Below are 7500 nucleotides of genomic sequence, written 5' to 3' on the forward strand. Positions count from 1 at the left end.
TGGGGAAAAGCCAGGGGGAAAACCTCCAGAGTCAGGCCGACCTTCTGGAACTCCAGCTCGGACTGGAGCCACCGGTTTGTCCCCTTCCCGGTTCTCAGGAGATGCATCGACACTCGGCTCAGCCCCGGCAGCCGCAGCACCCGCCGGCCAGGCCAGCCACGTCCGCCCCCCTGGCCGGCGCCTGGAGCGTTTGGACTTTGTCGTTTTTTTCCCCAAGACTCGCCTCTGCCAACTGCCAAGGACTTCAGCAGGGGCTGCCACGGCTGTTCCCCGCCTCCTGGGGTTCATGCCCGGGCACATCGGAGGCTCAGGCAGGGTCTTGAGCAACTACTGTTGGGTGCTCTCAGGGGGGCCCCTCCACACCCCCAGGCCGACCTCCAGGGGCTGCCCCCGGACCCTGGAGCAGCCTGCACCCCCCTCGCCGTCAACACTCTCCCCCCGTTGGGACTTTGAAACTTTTCTGACCGTGCGAGCTTCATCGGACGGGAAGGGGGCGACCTGCGGGCTCTGCCCGGCCTCCCGGGGTCCCTGCCCGGGCCCCGTGGGAGGTACAGGCAGGGTTTCTCACCTACTACCCGTAGGCACTCTCAGGGGGCCCTCCGCGCCCTCAGGCCGCCCTCCCCGGGCTTCCCCCGGGTCCGCGGAGCAGCCCGCCACCCCTCGCCGCACTGTCTCTCGCCCCCCGTCGGGACTTTGAAACTTTTCCCCCCCGTGCAAACCTCACCGGGGGGCAGAGGGAGAGACCTGCGGGCCGTGCCCGGCCTCCCGGGACTCCCTCCGGGCAGCGCGGGCGGCTCGGACGGGGTTTTCAGCGAGTGCTGGGGGGGGTGTCTTCGGGGGCCCCCCGCGGGCCCCCCGGGGCACCTGCGCGGGGTGGCCCCTGCTGCCAGGCACCCACTCCCCATCGACCATCCAGCCCCCCTACATACATCTGGCGGGGGTGCTTTTTTGAGTTCCCCCATTTTGGCAACTTGGCACCTCCTATGGGGAAACCGGCAAAATCATGCCGACCTCCTGGAACTCCGGCTCGGCCTGGAGCCGCCGGTTTGTCCCCTTCCCGGTTCTCAGGCATTTTCGGACTTTGTCATTTTTTCAGCACTCTGTCAATGCGGCCAGCGGGAGCTGCCGCGGTCTGTGCCCAGGCACCAGGCACTAAAAACGGACACAGTCGGAGGGTCAGGGGGTGTCTCGGCCAGATACTGAAAAACACTCAGGGGGTGCCCAGGCACCAGGCGCTCCAAACGGACACAGTCGGAGGGTCAGGGGGTGTCTCGGCCAGATACTGGAAAACACTCAGGGGCGCCCGGAGGCTGCACAGGGCCACCCCAGGCCGCTCCCCCGGGCACCCGGGCGGCCATATTGGCGGCTGAGACCCCCTCTTCAGCGAACGCCAGGGGGCGCTCAGGGGCACACGGGGGCTGCTCCACTCGCCCCAGGGCGGCCCCCGCGGGTACCCGGGCGGCCATATTGGCGGCTGGGACCCCCTCTTGAGCAAACGCCAGGGGGGCGCTCAGGGACGCACGGGGGCTGCTCCACTCGCCCCAGGCCGGCCTCCCTGGGTACCCGGGCGGGCACATTAGCGGCTGAGACCCCCTCTCCACCAGAGACCGGGGGGCGCTCGGGGACACACGGGGGCTGCTCCACTCGCCCCAGGCCGGACTCCCTGAGGCGGGCACATTAGCGGCTGAGACCCCCTCTCCACCAAAGACCGGGGGACGCTCAGGGACACACGGGGGCTGCTCCACTCGCCCCAGGCCGGCCTCCCTGAGGCGGGCACATTAGCGGCTGAGACCCCCTCTCCACCAAAGACCGGGGGGCACTCGGGGACACACGGGGGCTGCTCCACTCGCCCCAGGCCGGACTCCCTGAGGCGGGCACATTAGCGGCTGAGACCCCCTCTCCACCAAAGACCGGGGGGCACTCGGGGACACACGGGGGCTGCTCCACTCGCCCCAGGCCGGACTCCCTGAGGCGGGCACATTAGCGGCTGAGACCCCCTCTCCACCAAAGACCGGGGGACGCTCAGGGACACACGGGGGCTGCTCCACTCGCCCCAGGCCGGCCCCCACTGGTACCCGGGCGGCCATATTGGCGGCTGAGACCCCCTCTTCAGCAAACGTCAGGGGACACTCAGGGACACACGGGGGCTGCTCCACTCGCCCCAGGCCGGCCTCCCTGAGGCGGGCACATTAGCGGCTGAGACCCCCTCTTCAGCAAACGCCAGGGGACACTCAGGGACACACGGGGGCTGCTCCACTCACCCCAGGCCGGCCTCCCTAGGTACCCGGGCGGGCACATTAGCGGCTGAGACCCCCTCTTCAGCAAACGCCATGGGACGCTCAGGGACACACGGGGGCTGCTCCACTCGCCCCAGGCCGGCCTCCCTGAGGCGGGCACATTAGCGGCTGAGGCCCCCTCTCCACCAGAGACCGGGGGACGCTCAGGGACACCCGGGGGCTGCTCCACTCGCCCCAGGCCGGACTCCCTGAGGCGGGCACATTAGCGGCTGAGACCCCCTCTCCACCAAAGACCGGGGGGCACTCGGGGACACACGGGGGCTGCTCCACTCGCCCCAGGCCGGACTCCCTGAGGCGGGCACATTAGCGGCTGAGACCCCCTCTCCACCAAAGACCGGGGGGCACTCGGGGACACACGGGGGCTGCTCCACTCGCCCCAGGCCGGCCTCCCAAGGTACCCAGGCGGGCACATTAGCGGCTGAGACCCCCTCTCGACCAAAGACCGGGGGACACTCAGGGACACACGGGGGCTGCTGCACTCGCCCCAGGCCGGCCTCCCTAGGTACCCGGGCGGGCACATTAGCGGCTGAGACCCCCTCTCGACCAAAGACCGGGGGACACTCAGGGACACACGGGGGCCGCTCCACTCACCCCCAGGCCGACCTCCAGGGCCTCCCTCCCGGCCCCTGGAGCAGCCAGCGCCCCCCTCGCCGTCAACACTCTCTCCCCCGTTGGGACTTTGAAACTTTTTCTGACCGTGCAAGCTTCATCGGACGGCAAAGGGGGCAAGCTGCGGTCCGTGCCCGGCCTGCTGGGGTCCTGCCCGGGGACATCGGAGGCTCAGCCAGGGTCTTGAGCCACTGCTGGCAGGTGCACTTTGGGGGGCCCTCCGCAGCCGCCCCGGGCCACCCCTGCAGCCAGCACACTGCTGCCAACAGCCCGCCGCTCTCCGTCACCAGCCAGCCCCGTCTGCACGCATCTGCCGGGGGTGCTTTTTTTGGAGAAATACTGTCACTTTGTCAAAGACCGCACACCGCTCGTTCCCTTATACCCCGACAAGGTGTTCGTGCTGACGTTTTGCGAGGCCTTATTTTACCGTCGTCGGCGCTATCAGGGGAAACGGGCCCGCTCCTTCCGCCCTCCTGGAACCCTGGCTCGGCCCGGAGCGACCAGGATTACCCTCATACCGGTTCTCACCACCTGCATCGACGCGCGGCTCTGCCCCGGCCGCCGCAGCTCTCGCCGGCCCGGCCGGGTCCGCACCCCTGGCCGGCACGCCTGGAGCGTTTGGACTTTGTCATTTTTTCTCCAAGGCTCGTCTCTGCCAACTGCCAAGGACTTCAGCGGGGGCTGCCCCCCGCCTCCTGAGTGTCCTGCCCGGGCACATCGGAGGCTCAGCCTGGGTCTTCAGCCCCTACTGGTAGGTGCACTCCGGGGGCCCTCCGCAGCCGCCCAGGCCCACCCCTGCAGCCAGCACACGGCTGCCAGCAGCCACCACACAGCTGCCAACAGCCCGCTCTCCGTCACCCACCAGCCCAACTCTGCATACATCTGCCGGGGGTGCTTTTTTGACTTCCCCCCTTTTGGCCTATGGGGAAAAGCTAAGGGGAAAACCTCCAGAGTCAGGCCGACCTCCTGGAACTCCAACCCGGTCTGGAGCCACCGGTCTGTCCCCTTCACGGTTCTCAGGACCTGCATCGACCCTCGGCTCAGCCCCGGCCGCCGCAGCTCCCGCCGGCCCGGCCACCCGGGTCCGCACCCCTGGCCGGCACGCCTGGAGCGTTTGGACTTTGTCGTTTTTTCTCCAAGACCCATCTCTGCCAACTGCCGTGGGCTTCAGCGGGGGCTGCTCCCCGCCTCCTGGGTGTCCTGCCCGGGCACATCGGAGGCTCAGCCTGGGTCTCGAGCCCCCTACTGGTAGGTGCACTACGGGGGCCCTCCGCAGCCGCCCAGGCCCACCCCTGCAGCCAGCACACGGCTGCCAGCAGCCACCACACAGCTGCCAACAGCCCACTATCCATCACCCACCAGCCCCTCTGCATACATCTGCTGGGGGTGCTTTTTTGACTTCCCCCCTTTTGGCCTATGGGGAAAAGCCAGGGGGGAAACCTCCAGAGTCAGGCCGACCTCATGGAACTCCAACCCGGCCTGGAGCCACCGGTTTGTCCCCTTCCCGGTTCTCAGGACATGCATCGACACTCGGCTCAGCCCCGGCCGCCGCAGCCCCCGCCAGCCCGGCCAGCCGGGTCCGCCACCCTGCCCGGCGCCTGGAGCGTTTGGACTTTGTCGTTTTTTTTCTCCAAGACTCACCTCTGGCACATGCCATGGACCTCAGCGGGGGCTGCTCCCCGCCTCCTGGGTGTCCTGCCCGGGCACATCGGAGGCTCAGGCAATGTCTTGAGCCACCGCTGGTAGCTGCACTCAGGGGGCCCTCCGCAGCCGCCCAGGCCCACCCCTGCAGCCAGCACACGGCTGCCAGCAGCCACCACACAGCTGCCAACAGCCCGCTCTCCGTCACCCCCCAGCCCATCTGCATACATCTGGCGGGGGTGCTTTTTTGACTTCCCCCCTTTTGGCCAATGGGAAAATGCCAAGGGGAAAACCTCCAGAGTCAGGCCGACCTCATGGAACTCCAACCCGGGCTGGAGCCACCGGTTTGTCCCCTTCCCGGTTCTCAGGACATGCACTGACACTCGGCTAAGCACCGGCCGCCGCAGCCCCCGCCGGCCCGGCCAGCCCGGTCCGCACACCCCTGGCCAGCGCCTGGAGCGTTTGGACTTTGTCGTTTTTTCTCAAAGACCCGTCTCTGCCAACTGCCGTGGGCTTCAGCGGGGGCTGCTCCCCGCCTCCTGGGTGTCCTGCCCGGGCACATCGGAGGGTCAGCCTGGGTCTTGAGCTACTGCTGGTAGGTGCGCTTTGGGGGCCCTCGGCAGCCGCCCAGGCCCACCCCTGCAGCCAGCACACGGCTGCCAGCAGCCACCACACAGCTGCCAACAGCCCGCTCTCCGTCACCCCCCAGCCCCTCCTGCATACATCTGCTGGGGGTGCTTTTTTGACTTCCCCCCTTTTGGCCTATGGGGAAATGCCAAGGGGAAAACCTCCAGAGTCAGGCCGACCTCCTGGAACTCCAACCCGGCCTCGAGCCACCGGTTTGTCCCCTTCCCGGTTCTCACGACATGCATCGACACTCGGCTCAGCCCCGGCAGCCGCAGCCCCCGCCGGCCCGGCCAGCCGGGGTCAACCGCCCTGGCCGGCGCCTGGAGCGTTTGGACTTTGTCATTTTTTCTCCAAGACTCGATTCTGGCACATGCCATGGACTTCAGCGGGGGCTGTTCCCCGCCTCCCGGGTGTCCTGCCCGGGCACATCGGAGGCTCAGGCAATGTCTTCAACCACCGCTGGCAGGTGCACTCAGGGGGCCCTCCGCAGCCGCCCAGGCCCACCCCTGCAGCCAGCACACGGCTGCCAGCAGCCACCACGCAGCTGCCAACAGCCCGCTCTCCGTCACCCCCCAGCCCCTTCTGCATACATCTGCTGGGGGTGCTTTTTTGACTTCCCCCCTTTTGGCCTATGGGGAAATGCTAAGGGGAAAACCTCCAGAGTCAGGCCGACCTCCTGGAACTCCAGCCCGGCCTCGAGCCACCGGTTTGTCCCCTTCCCGGTTCTCAGGACATGCATAGGCACTCGGCTCAGCCCCGGCAGCCGCAGCTCCCGCCGGCCCCGGCCAGCCCGGTCCGCACCCCTGGCCAGCGCCTGGAGCGTTTGGACTTTGTCATTTTTTCTCAAAGACCCATCTCTGCCAACTGCCGTGGGCTTCAGCGGGGGCTGCTGCCCGCCTCCTGGGTGTTCAGCCCGGGCACATCGGAGGCTCAGCCTGGGTCTTGAGCCCCTACTGGTAGGTGCACTCTGAAGGGGCCCTCCGCAGCCGCCCAGGCCCACCCCTGCAGCCAGCACACGGCTGCCAGCAGCCACCACACAGCTGCCAACAGCCCGCTCTCCGTCACCCCCCAGCCCAACTCTGCATACATCTGCTGGGGGTGCTTTTTTGACTTCCCCCCTTTTGGCCTATGGGGAAATGCTAAGGGGAAAACCTCCAGAGTCAGGCCGACCTCATGGAACTCCAACCCGGCCTGGAGCCACCGGTTTGTCCCCTTCCCGGTTCTCAGGACATGCACTAATACTCGGCTCAGCCCCGGCAGCCGCAGCTCCCGCCGGCCCGGCCACCCGGGTCCGCACCCCTGGCCGGCACGCCTGGAGCGTTTGGACTTTGTCGTTTTTTCTCCAAGACTCGCCTCTGCCAACTGCCATGGACTTCAGCGGGGGCTGCTCCCCGCCTCCTGGGTGTCCTGCCCGGGCACATCGGAGGCTCAGCCTGGGTCTCGAGCCCCCTACTGGTAGGTGCACTACGGGGGCCCTCGGCAGCCGCCCAGGCCCACCCCTGCAGCCAGCACACGGCTGCCAGCAGCCACCACACAGCTGCCAACAGCCCGCTCTCCGTCACCCCCCAGCCCCTTCTGCATACATCTGCCGGGGGTGCTTTTTTGACTTCCCCCGTTTTGGCCTATGGTAAAATGCTAAGGGGAAAACCTCCAGAGTCAGGCCGACCTCCTGGAACTCCAGCTCGGCCTCGAGCCACCGGTTTGTCCCCTTCCCGGTTCTCACGACATGCATCGACACTCGGCTCAGCCCCAGCAGCTGCAGCTCCCGCCGGCCCGGCCAGCCCGGTCCGCACCCCTGGCCAGCGCCTGGAGCGTTTGGACTTTGTCATTTTTTTTCAAAGACTCGTCTCTGCCAACTGCCGTGGGCTTCAGCGGGGGCTGCTCCCCGCCTCCTGGGTGTCCTGCCCGGGCACATCGTATGCTCAGGCAATGTCTTGAGCCACCGCTGGTAGGTGCACTCAGGGGGCCCTCCGCAGCCGCCCAGGCCCACCCCTGCAGCCAGCACACGGCTGCCAGCAGCCACCACACAGCTGCCAACAGCCCGCTCTCCGTCACCCCCCAGCCCATCTGCATACATCTGGCGGGGGTGCTTTTTTGACTTCCCCCCTTTTGGCCTATGGGGAAAAGCCAGGGGGGAAACCTCCAGAGTCAGGCCGACCTCCTGGAACTCCAACCCGGCCTGGAGCCACAGGTTTGTCCCCTTCCCGGTTCTCAGGACAAGCATAGACACTCGGCTCAGCCCCGGCCGCCGCAGCCCCCGCCGGCCCGGCCAGCCCGGTCCGCACCCCTGGCCAGCGCCTGGAGCGTTTGGACTTTGTCATTTTTT

Source organism: Eleutherodactylus coqui, unplaced genomic scaffold (assembly GCF_035609145.1).
Source record: "Eleutherodactylus coqui strain aEleCoq1 unplaced genomic scaffold, aEleCoq1.hap1 HAP1_SCAFFOLD_388, whole genome shotgun sequence".
Lineage (NCBI taxonomy): Eukaryota > Metazoa > Chordata > Amphibia > Anura > Eleutherodactylidae > Eleutherodactylus > Eleutherodactylus coqui.